A 15,494-nucleotide genomic window follows, 5' to 3' on the forward strand; every position below is an offset into this window, starting at 1 on the left:
CGCTCCAGAGGAGGAAGTCCAAATGGCAAGTGGAAACTTTCTACTGCTAGCTGACGAACCCATTGGAGTCTCAGCCAGCGTTTCTTTAGTATCTCTGGGGTTGTGGGAACAACAGAATTTAGATGTCTATAATTCTATCCCCGATAATACTAAAGAGTATTATAAGGACAGCGTCCAGGTGAATGGTCAGGAGACGCCTGCCATTAGGGACACTGGGGCCAGCATAACTGTGTTGGATAAATCGTTTTTTCAGGCAGAGGATGTTGCTAAGGCACCCAAACGCCTCACCAAGTTAGCTGGAGGGCCTGTGCAGATGCTTCCCCAATTACCAGTTCTCATCCAGTGTAACGACATGACTGTGAAGATACCTGTCAGCATACAGAGTGAGGTACCAGGACGCGTACTGTTGGGTAACGATTTGAAAACTCTCAGAGTTGTATCGCATACTCCCAGACCTCCTACTAAACGGTTACAGGAGCTAACCAGACCCGCAAGAGAGAGGACCATGCGCGGTACTCTCCAGGAGATGATGAAGAGAGAAATCACTCCTGCTCCACTGGAATTATCGGCCGCTGTCTCAAAGAAAACAGAAGCGAAGGGGAAACCTAAGACTTCTACCCCGAAACCCACAGCCGGCATTCCAGTGCAGCCAACACGGACTTCCCCGCGGTTGTCCAAAGTTACACCCGTAACTCCACCTCCAGCTGAGGCTGAAAGGGAGGTACAACCCTGTGTGGTAGAATTAGACTCTGAGGAAGAGCTAATAGAAGGCCAGGAACTCATTGGAGATCTGGATCCTGTTGACCATCCTGAGCTGCAGTCGTTACTGGCAGAAGGTGGACCCAGCAGGGCAGACTTCAGTAAGGGACAGAGAGAATGTCCAACTCTGGAAGGTCTTCGCCACCAGGCAGAAGCTCAGGCTGAAGGGCAAGAGCCTGGGAAATACAGGTTGCACTGGGAAGATGGCCTCTTCTACAGTGAACCGACCGAGTCTGCACCTGGAGACTACAAACGACTTGTAGTACCCCAAGAGAACAGACCACAGTTCTTGCAGTTAGCCCACGAGATTCCTTTGGCTGGTCACTTGAGTTTCAAGAAGACTAAGGAAAGGCTCTCACTCTACTTCTATTGGCCAAAGATGGGGGCCGAAGTGGAAAAACACTGCAGGAGCTGCCACACCTGCCAGACCTCTGGTAAGGTTGGCTCCAAGAATGTGGCACCTTTAGTGCCTCTCCCAGTTGTGGGAGTCCCATTTGAGAGAGTAGGGATTGACATTGTTGGTCCCCTTGATCCTCCAACCTCCTCAGGCAACAGATTTATACTTGTTGTAGTAGACCATGCTACTAGATATCCTGAGGCAATTCTTATGAGGACTGTTACAGCTCAGGCTGTGGCTAAGGCCCTCCTTGGTATTTTTACTAGGGTCGGGTTTCCTAAGGAAGTAATCTCTGACAGGGGGTCAAACTTTATGTCCCACTACATGAAAGCCATGTGGAAAAACTGTGGAGTTACTTACAAGTTCTCAACAGCTTACCACCCCCAAACCAATGGGTTGGTAGAACGGTTCAACCGAACCATGAAGAGCATGATAGGTGCTTTAGAAGAACCCCTTAAGCGTAAGTGGGACCTTCTACTGCCATGCCTTCTCTTTGCTTATAGAGAAGTCCCTCAGGAGGGAGTAGTTTACTCTCCCTTCGAACCTCTCTATGGTCATCCCATCAGAGGTCCATTGGCCCTGATTAAGGAGGGGTTGGAGAGTGCTCCTTCCCCCAAGCCAGTCAGAGGGACTGACTACGTGATAGGTCTCTGGAGGAGAATGTCACACATGATGACGGAAGCAAGCGATAACTTGAAAGCTGGACAAGCATTGGTCAAGCACTGGCACGATCAAAAGGCTAACATGGTTGAGTTCGCTCAAGACCAGCCTGTTCTCGTTATGATCCCAACAAGGCAGAGGGCCTTGCAAGACAAGTGGATGGGACCCTTCAGAGTTGTGGGTAAACTCGGAGAGGTCAACTATCTGGTGGACCTGGGCAATCCCAAGGAGGCTCCGACAGTCTTTCACACTAACTGACTCAAAGCGTATGTCTCCAGACCCGATGTAGGAGCGTTGCTTCTAGCATCGTCGGAGGAAGAAGAAGAGAGTGAAGCTCTTCCAGATCTCCTCAGAGGCTTACCTTTGGACGAACAAATTCAAGGAGTAAATCTCTCCTCCAATCTGACACCCGAGCAACAAGAAGAGTGCAAATCTATGTTGAATCAGTTTGCCTCTCTGTTCTCGCTTTCGCCAGGCTTGACCCCTTGGGGCCAGCACGACATACTCACTGGTGACTGTCTGCCGGTCAAGAGCAGAGGCTACAGAATGTCAGAAAACGTACGAACCCACATCAAAGGTGAGGTCAGCAAGATGCTCGATCTCGGGGTAATAGAGCCCTCTACTAGACCATGGTCTAGCCCAGTTGTGTTAGTACCAAAGGCCGGATCTAAAGAGCTTAGATTCTGCGTGGATTATAGAGCTCTTAATGCAGTCACCAAGACTGATGCCCACCCTTTGCCAAGAACAGATGAGTTGGTGGATAAACTTGGTTCAGCCAAGTTCCTCAGCACATTTGACTTGACGTCAGGCTATTGGCAAATAGCCCTGACAGACCATGTCAAGGAGAAAACTGCATTTTCGACCCCCGTTGGCTTATACCAGTTTAAGGTAATGCCTTTCGGATTGAAGAATGCACCTGCTACGTTTCAACGGATGGTAAACCAGGTTCTGAATGGGATGGAGGACTTCTGCATGGCATACTTGGATGACTTCGCAGTGTTCAGCAATTACTGGGAAGAACATGTAACCCACCTGAGAGATGTTTTGCAGGCTCTTGGACGAGCCAATCTGACCATAAAGGCGAGTAAATGCCAAATTGGACAGAGTAAGGTAGTCTATCTTGGACATGAGGTAGGAGGTGGAGAAATAAGGCCTTTGCTCAGTAAGATTGAAGCTGTGCAAAATTGGACAACACCTACTACTCAAACCCAAGTGAGAGCCTTCCTAGGCCTCACTGGGTACTACAGGAATTTCATAGAGAACTATGGAACCATAGCTTCTCCACTGAATGTCATTGTCAAAACCACTTCCCAATATTTCTTTACCCGGAGTCTCCTCACCTTGATCTTCACTAAGACTGGTGGCTTTCTGTCTTCTCCTCCATTCTTTCTGGGTCTTCTCCTCTTCCGTGTCCTTCTTAAGGAGTCCTTTACCCTTCTTGCGTTCGAAGAGATAGGGACGGTCTCCTCCGGAGGCCACCTTGACCGTTATTAGACTAAAGCGTCAGGTGAACCCTGGGGAGTCCGCCCCTCTCACTACAGGGAAAAAGCCAGTAAGGCAGAAAAAACCCTGTGAGGCTGCCGGCGGGGATGGATTGGGTAACTTCCAGAAGTACTAAAAGTCTTGAGAATAATGTCCAGTTGATAACTCCAAATATCACCGGAAACAGGACTTTGATTCCTTGGCAGGAACGAGGGTGCCTTGGATGAGGCGCTGGAGTGAAGAGCCACGAAGGAAGACTAAACAGGCTTCCGAAGTATCCAACAGCGGCTCCGAAGACTGCTGATAGGGTAAGTTGGGATGAAGGGAGAGAATGTGAGAGTGGCCCAGAGTCCGTGGGAGAGCGAGAATGCGAGAGAGTAAGAATGAGAGAGAAGTGACTATGAGAGTGCGCGAATGCGAGGCAAGCGAATGCGAGAGAGAAAGCATGAAAGGGTAAGTGACTATGTGAGTGCGCGAATGCGAGGTAGAGTGAATGCGAGAGAGTCTGAATGAAAGAGCAAGTGTCTATGAGAGCGCGCGAATGCGCGGTCGAATGAATGCGAGAGTACGCGAAAGAAAAAAAACTAGGGGAGAAAGAGAAGGATGGAAAGACCGAAAGAAAAGGGGGAAGGCAAGAGAGAACGGCCGTCGCCAGGCGAGAGGGCGGCGGGCCGGTGAGAGTACCCAGGTAAACTAAAGAGGAGCTCGGGAGGTCAAAGCTTTCGTCGGCACAAATCCGAAAGTAGCATAGCGAGTTGCAACGCAACTCGCAGGGGGGGCGTGGCTTCCTTAAATGCAGCGGCAACCAGAAAGACTAGACCGCTCACCGACAGACCAGATGGACCTAATAACGCCTCCATCTTGCCCATAACTTCCACGGTCTCAGCGGTGTGACAGTATGCCCTCTCCTTATCCCTTCTCCCCCAGGCTTCCCTGGGTGAAGGCGATGGAACAATCTGAGAAGGCGTGGGGCATGGATGTTACGTCTGGGCTCCCAAGAGCGTTCTGCGGCGGAGTATCCTTTCCAATGGACCAGGTATTGTACAGTGCCATGTCTGTAACGGGAATCCACCAGTCTCTCCACCTCATACTCGTCAGGGTCCGGGTCTTCAATCCTTAAAGAGGAGGGTTTACGATGACTCGTAGGATCGGGGACATAAGCCTTTAGGAGAGACGTATGGAATACAGGATGAATCCTCTTCATCTTGGGTGGTAATTGTAATCGAAAGGCCACAGGATTTACTCGGGATGAAATGGGGAATGGACCTATGAAGCGGGCCGAGAATTTTTCTGGGTGAACCCAACGTGGGAGAAATTTGGTAGATAACCAAACCTTGGTTCCTACGACCCAGTTAGGGTTAGGGGAGCGCTTCTTATCCGCATACTTCTTGTAACGTATCCGGCTTGCCTCCAACTTCTGTACCGCTTCCTTTTGGATGATACGGAGATCATGAAGATGACAATCCACCGAGGGCACAGTAGTAGAGGGACTCTCGAAAAGAGGTATATGTCTCGGGTGATACCCGTAGGTGAAAAAGAAGGGACTGATACCTGTAGCAGAATGTTGGGTGTTATTATATGTAAACTCTGCCAGTGCTAGATAGGACTGCCACTTATTCTGCTCCTGATTACAGAAACAGCGTAGATACTGTTCAATGGTGGCATTGAGGCGTTCGGTCTGGCCGTTACTCTGGGGGTGGTAACCCGACGACAATGCCCTCTGAATCCCCAGAGAGTTGCATAAAGCTGACCAAAAACGGGAAGTAAATTGGGTACCCCTATCAGACACTATGGTCCGAGGCAAGCCATGTAGTCTCACAACGTCTCTCAGGAACACCTCGGCAGTCACCGGGGCAGAAGGCAAGCCATGTAAGGGAGAGAAATGTGCCATCTTGCTCAGGGAGTCTATCGTCACCATAATTGCTGTGTATTTCCCCGAGGGGGGAAGATCCACAATGAAATCGGTAGATACATGTATCCACGGCTGGGATGGTAGAGGCTCTTGTTGGAGCAGGCCCAAAGGACTATGAGTGGTATTCTTGTTGGCAGCACATACTGGACAACTCATCACATATGTCTTAGTGTCCTTCACCATTGTCGGCCACCAGAAATATCTAGAAACCAAGCCTAGGGTTGCCCTCTGTCCCTTGTGACCTGCAGACGGCAGGTCGTGACACCAATATAGGGCTTGCGTTTGGAACTCCTTAGATGGTAGTAATAGAGCGCCTTGATGAAAGTACAATCCACCCTTCCTCACCAAAAGCGGTTGATACTCTGAAGACACCTCGATAAGGTTAGTGGCAAGTTCTACTTCTTGTAGGAACGAGCTGACCACTCCCAGGATTCTCTTGCCAGCAAGTATCTCATCCTGGCCCTGTTTCTGTTCTTCTTGGTACTCCAGGCTTCGAGAGAGAGCGTCCGCTAAGGCGTTCTCCTTTCCGGGAAGATATGTGATTTCAAAGTCAAATTGGGAAAAGAAATAGGCCCATCGAGCGTGTCTGGAATTGCGACACTCCATTTGCTGCAATATCTTCAGATTCCTGTGGTCAGTACGAACCAAAAAGGGATGGGCAGCTCCCTGTAGCAAATGTCTCCATTCGATACAAGCCTGTCGGATAGCCAATAACTCTCGTTCCAAAACCGAGTAATTCCTTTCACTAGGTGTAAGGGTTCTAGAATAATATGCCACCGGATGTTCAACTCCCTCTTTACCGGCTTGTAGAAGGGCGGCTCCGATAGCCCCTCCAGAGGCATCTGTTTCAACCACAAAGGGGAGAGATTGGTTAGGTTGCACCAGAATGGGGGCTGTAGTAAAGGCTTTCTTGAGTACCAGGAAGGCTTGGTCGGCATCCTTATCCCAATCAAACCTTTGGCCCTTCTTTAGAAGACGAGTGATGGGTAAGACTATGTCAGAGAAGTTCGGGATGAATCTTCTGTAGAAGTTGGAAAGACCCAAAAATCTCTGTATGTCCTTAGGATTCTTCGGAACAGACCACCTAAGGACTGCCCTTACCTTCTCAGGATCCATCTGAACCCCTTCCTTGGAGACGATAAAACCTAAGTATGACACTGAGGTAAGCTCGAAAATACACTTTTCTGGTTTGACCAGAAGCTGATTCTCCCTTAATCTTTGGAGGACTAGGGAGACATGTCTTTGGTGTTCTGACAGAGAGGAGGAGAAGACCAAAATATCGTCTAAGTAGACTACCACTGAGGCATACAGCAAGTCAGAGAAAATCTTATCAACGAAGCGCTGGAAGACTGCCGGGGCGTTCACCAGTCCAAAGGGCATGACTCTATATTCAAAGTGTCCCAAAGGTGTTCGAAAGGCCGTTTTCCACTCATCCCCCTTCTTTATTCTCAGCAGATGGTAGGCTCCCCGAAGATCTAATTTGGTGAATATAGAGGCTCCTTCTACAGCTTCGAGTACCTCCTTTATGAGAGGCATAGGGTACCTGTCCCGAATAGTCAAGCTGTTCAATCCCCGGTAGTCTATGCACGGCCTGAGCTCGGTAGAACCCTTCTTTGGGATGAAGAACATTGAAGCCCCCGCGGGAGAGTGAGATTCCTGGATCAGGCCGTTCTGTAGATTTGCATCTAGATACTCCTTCAAAGCCTTTCTTTCTGGTAGTGACATCGGATACATGCGTCCAAAGGGTACAGATGCTTCGGGTTTCAAATTGATGGCACAATCCTCAGCTCGATGAGGAGGAAGAGTACGAGGTAGTTTGTCCTCAAAAATCTCGGCATACTGCTGATAAGAAGGAGGGATTGTTTGAACCACCGCCGAGGACGTTGGAATAGCAACTCCCTTCCCCCTGAAATGAGATGTCTGGGGAAGACACGAAGTGGAACAATACGAAGACTGAAAGCCTATGGTATTAGTAGCCCAGTCTATCCTGGGATTATGCTTGCGCAACCAGGGTATGCCCAGGATGACGGGAACATGGGCAGCTCTGATAACATCAAAGGTAATTTGTTCCTGGTGTTGGAACAAAGACATAGTGGCTGGACTAGTCTCTTGAACGATGGGTCCTGAAGAGAGAGGAACTCCGTCAACTCCCTCTACCGGTAAAGGACAATCCTTCTGAATTAGGGGAATAGCTTGTTCTTGAACCCACTGAATATCTATGAAATTTCCAGCAGCTCCGCAGTCTAGCATAGCCAATGTTTCTAATGAAGCAAGAGATCCGAATGTTAGATGGACAGTAAACACCATGAGTCTATGGTCCTCCTTCGGTTTATCCGGCTGTCTGGAATTGCAGGGATCAATCGATTCCGCCCGGTACCTTTCCCTGCTTAAGACCGGGGAGACGCGTTTCCCGACCGTCTCGGGGGAACTTCGGGACAACTCCAAAGTAGGTGCTTAGAGGATCCGCAGTACATGCAGAGGCCCTGTTCTCTGCGTCTCTTTCGTTCCTCGGGAGTCAACGGGCCCCTAGTAGATCCTATTTGCATAGGTTCCTCTGGCTGCGATCGAGTAGAAGGGTTTGAGGCGGGTACTCCGATGGTCTGATGTGGTCTGAACCTCCTCCTTTCTAATCTTCGCTCTTGTAATCTGAACTCCAATTGCAGGGACAGCGTGACCAACTCCGGGAAAGAAGCAGGACGTGCCATCCGGGCTAGTTCGTCTTTAATTTCATCATGTAGTCCTCGTCGGAAGAGGGTCTGCTGGGCAGAGTCTGGCCACCCTGCCTCAGTCGCCAACTTCATAAATGCTGAGGCGTATGTCTGTATACCTTGATTCCCCTGACGGAGATCCAGAAGAGCTTCATATGAGGAGTATTGGACCTCTGGTCGTTCGAATCTGTTCCGCATCAAGTGAAGGAACTGTGCGTAATCATTAACCGCAGGATTAGCTTGCGCTATCAATGGAGTAGCCCACGCCAAGGCATTGCCCACTAGGTTGGAGACCAAAAAACCAACCTTGGCCCTATCGAGTTCATAGGCCTTAGGTCGAAAGGTAAAATAAACCATACAGGCATCCAAAAATTCTTTCAGGAGTCGTGGACTGCCATCATACTTCCCGAAGGAAAATGTCAGGGGAGGCAGGTCGCCTCGGAAATCCTCTCGAGTGGCTACCTGCTGCCGTAAGTTGATGTTCTCTGTTCGAAGGTTCTGAACCTCCGCCTGGAGACCCTGAATAGCCGTTACCATCTCCTGGTATTGTTCCAAAGAGGCCATCGTAGTTGTTGGGCGTTGCAATCTGTCAAAACCACTTCCCAATATTTCTTTACCCGGAGTCTCCTCACCTTGATCTTCACTAAGACTGGTGGCTTTCTGTCTTCTCCTCCATTCTTTCTGGGTCTTCTCCTCTTCCGTGTCCTTCTTAAGGAGTCCTTTACCCTTCTTGCGTTCGAAGAGATAGGGACGGTCTCCTCCGGAGGCCACCTTGACCGTTATTAGACTAAACCGTCAGGTGAACCCTGGGGAGTCCGCCCCTCTCACTACAGGGAAAAAGCCAGTAAGGCAGAAAAAACCCTGTGAGGCTGCCGGCGGGGATGGATTGGGTAACTTCCAGAAGTACTAAAAGTCTTGAGAATAATGTCCAGTTGATAACTCCAAATATCACCGGAAACAGGACTTTGATTCCTTGGCAGGAACGAGGGTGCCTTGGATGAGGCGCTGGAGTGAAGAGCCACGAAGGAAGACTAAACAGGCTTCCGAAGTATCCAACAGCGGCTCCGAAGACTGCTGATAGGGTAAGTTGGGATGAAGGGAGAGAATGTGAGAGTGGCCCAGAGTCCGTGGGAGAGCGAGAATGCGAGAGAGTAAGAATGAGAGAGAAGTGACTATGAGAGTGCGCGAATGCGAGGCAAGCGAATGCGAGAGAGAAAGCATGAAAGGGTAAGTGACTATGTGAGTGCGCGAATGCGAGGTAGAGTGAATGCGAGAGAGTCTGAATGAAAGAGCAAGTGTCTATGAGAGCGCGCGAATGCGCGGTCGAATGAATGCGAGAGTACGCGAAAGAAAAAAAACTAGGGGAGAAAGAGAAGGATGGAAAGACCGAAAGAAAAGGGGGAAGGCAAGAGAGAACGGCCGTCGCCAGGCGAGAGGGCGGCGGGCCGGTGAGAGTACCCAGGTAAACTAAAGAGGAGCTCGGGAGGTCAAAGCTTTCGTCGGCACAAATCCGAAAGTAGCATAGCGAGTTGCAACGCAACTCGCAGGGGGGGCGTGGCTTCCTTAAATGCAGCGGCAACCAGAAAGACTAGACCGCTCACCGACAGACCAGATGGACCTAATAACGCCTCCATCTTGCCCATAACTTCCACGGTCTCAGCGGTGTGACAGTCATCTCCTCGCCCAAATTTCCTAAGAAGGTTAGATGGAACGAGGAGTGCAATCAGGCTTTTGAAAACCTGAAAAAGGCTCTTTGCCAAGCCCCAGTACTCAGAGCTCCTGATTACCGCCTACGCTTCATTGTGCAGACAGATGCTTCGAATGTAGGAATAGGTGCCGTACTCAGTCAACTGGATGGTCAGTCTCTAACATACCACCGGTCTACTTATCTTAAATAAGTCTATCGGATGGTATTTTCTGCCAGAACTCGGTTTTCTAAAATGGCGTCTGTGTTCGTCTCTGTGACTCCTAAACCAAAGATTGAGCCCTTTGTTCCACTTTTGGCGGGCCTCTGTACAGAGACCCTCCAAAGTGGTGCCATTCTGTCTGGGTTACCACAGGGGTGTGGGAGGGGGTTTAGGCACCCTGGACCGAGTTGCCTTGCCAACTCCGGTCGCACTCTGGTGTGATTGGCCCAAGTCGTGAGCCTCCCGCTCACCACTTAGCGTGTGTTGATTGACAGCAAGGCTGGATGAATGGGGGTTTTCTGCATAAAAGCAGGGCTTTTGGGACTGGATCTTCAGAAGTCGCCACAGGACCTAAGAATCCGACGAGGGTAAAGCTGAGCCGACCTGCAACGACGACACCTCCGGTGGAGCCCTGCTGAACTTACTCACCACTTCCCAACGACAGAGGAGATCTCTCTGCCGGAGAGTCTCTTCCCTTGACTGGTGGGAACAACCAGTCCCCTTTGCTTCTTCTTCGCCTCAGGATGCAGTGGTCAAGTTGCCCGTGCAGACCACCTCGGCAACTGGATAGCCACTACCCCTGTACCGCGCCCAAAAGGTGGTGCCTTGTGACGGAGCACTCCGCGGCTGGTCTCTTCCCTGGTGGTGCACCGGACTTCACTTTTCTTCGACAACGAGATCATCTCTACTCTTGGCAAAGACCCGACGTGCATCCACCACCAGGAACAACTGCCCCCGCCGGAGCTGCCCTTGTTGCCGGATAGAGTGAGGTGTCTTAATCCTCGCCTCTCCATGGGGTCGCCTTCAAGCTTTCTCTAGCGTGTTGTTCTGAACTGGTTCAATCTTCCAATAACAATTTGCTACACAGACTCGAACGCATTTCCTCAAAGAGACTTTTTGGGACATATCGCCTTGCCTCTCTCCGAGTGGGCCTGGCCTCTGAACTTTATGATCTATTGTGGTTCTTGTCTTCTTGCCTTGCATTTTTTTTCCGTGAAGTATTGAACTGTGTTGATTTCGTAACCTACTATTTTTCTCTCCCGTCCTAACAAACACTAGAGTGCCATCTAGGTGGCAGCATACACCTCTGTCTGCAAATAAGTGATGCTGGTAAAACCTAGACTTGTCGAGCTATTGTTAGGGGGATTGATCTTTTGCTTCGTAGAGTAATTGTAATTGAATTGTTTGCCATGATAGTGCCAGAGTGTTTTCTATAGATGTTCCGTTATAAATAAATACCTGTATATCTTTACACTGAAGCCTTGTTGCGTGTTTGCTTGTCTTACTGTGAAGAATTGCCCTATATTGTATACTCCACATACTGCTTAACTCTTCTTGAGGGAAGTCTGACTGCTCAGCCACAGCTACCAAGTGAATCTGTGTGGTACAGACTGCTACCAAGTGGGTTTACTGCCAAACACCTGTAGTCCTAAATCTTTTGCAGTGGTCCCAGAGGGAACTGCACAGGTTTCCGCCTAACACTGGTGTACAGCGGTGGGATTTGTATCGAGTATACAGTTTAGAGTGCTTTTCGACACTTTAGGATAACTAACCACAAAGCTTAGCACTAAAAAGCAACTTTCAAAAACATGTCTACGATGGAAACTTACAGTCAAGAATCCCTGTCAGGTGAAAATACTGAGAGTTTGCGAGCTCTCTGTAGGCAAGAGAATCTTTCTGTGAGAGGCAAGAAATTAGAACTAATAGAGAGATTGCTGGCGAACCAAAGTCTGGGTACTGGTTCAGAGGAACCAATTTCTCCAGCAAATGTAGATAACAGTGATGGTGTTGATCTAAATCATAATTGGGATGATAGTGATGAAGAGGCTGAAGAGGAAGGAGAGGCTAACGAAACTGTCTCTCCTGCTCCTCTACCTGCCTTACCCGCTGTACCTAAGGGGCCCATACCAGGTCCCACAAGTAACCCTGCTTATTTTGAACTCGAAAAAATGAAGCTCAAATTAGAATACAAACGGTTCTTGGCCCAATCCGAACGAAACCAAGAACTCGAGTTCAGACGGATGAATGCCCAGGCTGAGAAGAAGCAAACTGAGTTAAGACTCAGAGAAATAGAACTTAATCACGAGTTAGAGATGAAAAAGTTGTCTATGGAAAATGCTTCTCTCTCCTCTGGTTCCTCTAGGAGCTCCAGTCCCAAAAGACCCCGGATGCCGAAGGAATTAGTGGGTATGTATGAACCGAGATTGGATGTGTTGGATTGGTTAAAACTGTTTGAGTACAATCATGGGCTCCAGGACATCACCGGGAACGATTTACTTCCCTGGTTGTTCTCTAGGCTCCCTCCTGTTGCGACTGATGTGGTAATGGAATTGGGGGAGGCGGATAAGACGGATTACGAAAGTGTGAAACTAGCTTTGATAGCTAGATTCGGGAAGACCCCTTCCCAGTATCTTAAGAGGTTTAGAACCCTCAAAAAGCATGATGGTACCCCTTGGGCTACCTGGGTGAGTGAAGGGTTGAAAAACTTAGAGGGATGGATTAAGGGTTACAAAGTGAACACTTATGAGGGTATGAAGAATATTTTTATGTTGGAGTCTATTTATGATGCCTCTTCTCCTGAGCTCAGACAGCACTTGGCTGATTCGAAGGAATTAGATTCCCGGACGCTAGCTAGGGCTGCTGACTTGTGGGTTGCCAACAGGGCTACTCACAAGGATTCTGGGGTAACTCAGAAAAAGGATGAGGGAAAGCAGCCTAAAAAAGACTCAAAAGAGAATTCTAAGAACTCAAATTCCAAAGAGGGCCCCAAACAAAACCAGAAGGGTAAGCCACAAGGAAAACCGCAGCAGAATAGTGTTTCTTTTGGTGTAAAACCGGAAGGAGGCCAGAACAAGCCACCATTACAGAAAGCATTCGGTAAATGCTTTGTTTGTGGCTCGACTGACCACGTGAAAGGAGATCCCAGATGTAAGGGTAAACCTTCAGGGGTCCAGCTTGTCTCCTTAGCCTTCGCTCCAGAGGAGGAAGTCCAAATGGCAAGTGGAAACTTTCTACTGCTAGCTGACGAACCCATTGGAGTCTCAGCCAGCGTTTCTTTAGTATCTCTGGGGTTGTGGGAACAACAGAATTTAGATGTCTATAATTCTATCCCCGATAATACTAAAGAGTATTATAAGGACAGTGTCCAGGTGAATGGTCAGGAGACGCCTGCCATTAGGGACACTGGGGCCAGCATAACTGTGTTGGATAAATCGTTTTTTCAGGCAGAGGATGTTGCTAAGGCACCCAAACGCCTCACCAAGTTAGCTGGAGGGCCTGTGCAGATGCTTCCCCAATTACCAGTTCTCATCCAGTGTAACGACATGACTGTGAAGATACCTGTCAGCATACAGAGTGAGGTACCAGGACGCGTACTGTTGGGTAACGATTTGAAAACTCTCAGAGTTGTATCGCATACTCCCAGACCTCCTACTAAACGGTTACAGGAGCTAACCAGACCCGCAAGAGAGAGGACCATGCGCGGTACTCTCCAGGAGATGATGAAGAGAGAAATCACTCCTGCTCCACTGGAATTATCGGCCGCTGTCTCAAAGAAAACAGAAGCGAAGGGGAAACCTAAGACTTCTACCCCGAAACCCACAGCCGGCATTCCAGTGCAGCCAACACGGACTTCCCCGCGGTTGTCCAAAGTTACACCCGTAACTCCACCTCCAGCTGAGGCTGAAAGGGAGGTACAACCCTGTGTGGTAGAATTAGACTCTGAGGAAGAGCTAATAGAAGGCCAGGAACTCATTGGAGATCTGGATCCTGTTGACCATCCTGAGCTGCAGTCGTTACTGGCAGAAGGTGGACCCAGCAGGGCAGACTTCAGTAAGGGACAGAGAGAATGTCCAACTCTGGAAGGTCTTCGCCACCAGGCAGAAGCTCAGGCTGAAGGGCAAGAGCCTGGGAAATACAGGTTGCACTGGGAAGATGGCCTCTTCTACAGTGAACCGACCGAGTCTGCACCTGGAGACTACAAACGACTTGTAGTACCCCAAGAGAACAGACCACAGTTCTTGCAGTTAGCCCACGAGATTCCTTTGGCTGGTCACTTGAGTTTCAAGAAGACTAAGGAAAGGCTCTCACTCTACTTCTATTGGCCAAAGATGGGGGCCGAAGTGGAAAAACACTGCAGGAGCTGCCACACCTGCCAGACCTCTGGTAAGGTTGGCTCCAAGAATGTGGCACCTTTAGTGCCTCTCCCAGTTGTGGGAGTCCCATTTGAGAGAGTAGGGATTGACATTGTTGGTCCCCTTGATCCTCCAACCTCCTCAGGCAACAGATTTATACTTGTTGTAGTAGACCATGCTACTAGGTATCCTGAGGCAATTCTTATGAGGACTGTTACAGCTCAGGCTGTGGCTAAGGCCCTCCTTGGTATTTTTACTAGGGTCGGGTTTCCTAAGGAAGTAATCTCTGACAGGGGGTCAAACTTTATGTCCCACTACATGAAAGCCATGTGGAAAAACTGTGGAGTTACTTACAAGTTCTCAACAGCTTACCACCCCCAAACCAATGGGTTGGTAGAACGGTTCAACCGAACCATGAAGAGCATGATAGGTGCTTTAGAAGAACCCCTTAAGCGTAAGTGGGACCTTCTACTGCCATGCCTTCTCTTTGCTTATAGAGAAGTCCCTCAGGAGGGAGTAGGTTACTCTCCCTTCGAACCTCTCTATGGTCATCCCATCAGAGGTCCATTGGCCCTGATTAAGGAGGGGTTGGAGAGTGCTCCTTCCCCCAAGCCAGTCAGAGGGACTGACTACGTGATAGGTCTCTGGAGGAGAATGTCACACATGATGACGGAAGCAAGCGATAACTTGAAAGCTGGACAAGCATTGGTCAAGCACTGGCACGATCAAAAGGCTAACATGGTTGAGTTCGCTCAAGACCAGCTCGTTCTCGTTATGATCCCAACAAGGCAGAGGGCCTTGCAAGACAAGTGGATGGGACCCTTCAGAGTTGTGGGTAAACTCGGAGAGGTCAACTATCTGGTGGACCTGGGCAATCCCAAGGAGGCTCCGACAGTCTTTCACACTAACTGACTCAAAGCGTATGTCTCCAGACCCGATGTAGGAGCGTTGCTTCTAGCATCGTCGGAGGAAGAAGAAGAGAGTGAAGCTCTTCCAGATCTCCTCAGAGGCTTACCTTTGGACGAACAAATTCAAGGAGTAAATCTCTCCTCCAATCTGACACCCGAGCAACAAGAAGAGTGCAAATCTATGTTGAATCAGTTTGCCTCTCTGTTCTCGCTTTCGCCAGGCTTGACCCCTTGGGGCCAGCACGACATACTCACTGGTGACTGTCTGCCGGTCAAGAGCAGAGGCTACAGAATGTCAGAAAACGTACGAACCCACATCAAAGGTGAGGTCAGCAAGATGCTCGATCTCGGGGTAATAGAGCCCTCTACTAGACCATGGTCTAGCCCAGTTGTGTTAGTACCAAAGGCCGGATCTAAAGAGCTTAGATTCTGCGTGGATTATAGAGCTCTTAATGCAGTCACCAAGACTGATGCCCACCCTTTGCCAAGAACAGATGAGTTGGTGGATAAACTTGGTTCAGCCAAGTTCCTCAGCACATTTGACTTGACGTCAGGCTATTGGCAAATAGCCCTGACAGATTAACAAGGGGGGTCCTGGGAGTCCCTCTGCCAGACATTAGTCCTGGTT

This window comes from Ambystoma mexicanum, chromosome 14 (assembly GCF_040938575.1).
Source record: "Ambystoma mexicanum isolate Mex_15411 chromosome 14, UKY_AmexF1_1, whole genome shotgun sequence".
Taxonomy (NCBI): domain Eukaryota; kingdom Metazoa; phylum Chordata; class Amphibia; order Caudata; family Ambystomatidae; genus Ambystoma; species Ambystoma mexicanum.